This window comes from Otolemur garnettii, unplaced genomic scaffold (genome assembly GCF_000181295.1).
Source record: "Otolemur garnettii isolate 467f Iridium unplaced genomic scaffold, OtoGar3 scaffold00002, whole genome shotgun sequence".
Classification (NCBI taxonomy): domain Eukaryota; kingdom Metazoa; phylum Chordata; class Mammalia; order Primates; family Galagidae; genus Otolemur; species Otolemur garnettii.
In genome coordinates, this window is record NW_003852397.1 from 26230368 (window position 1) to 26230574 (window position 207).

Below are 207 nucleotides of genomic sequence, written 5' to 3' on the forward strand. Positions count from 1 at the left end.
ATAGATAAGGTTATTATGTACCCTGTACATCATGATGCTTTGAAGCATATATCCGTATGTGATGAATGTAGCTAATTAGCGTATGTTACCTCACAGGGTTATATTTTTCTGTTGATAATACTTTATATCCACTCTCCTAGCATTTTTTTAGGAAAACAATGTATTATTAACTAGAGTCATCGGTTGTACAATAGATCTTTTAAACTT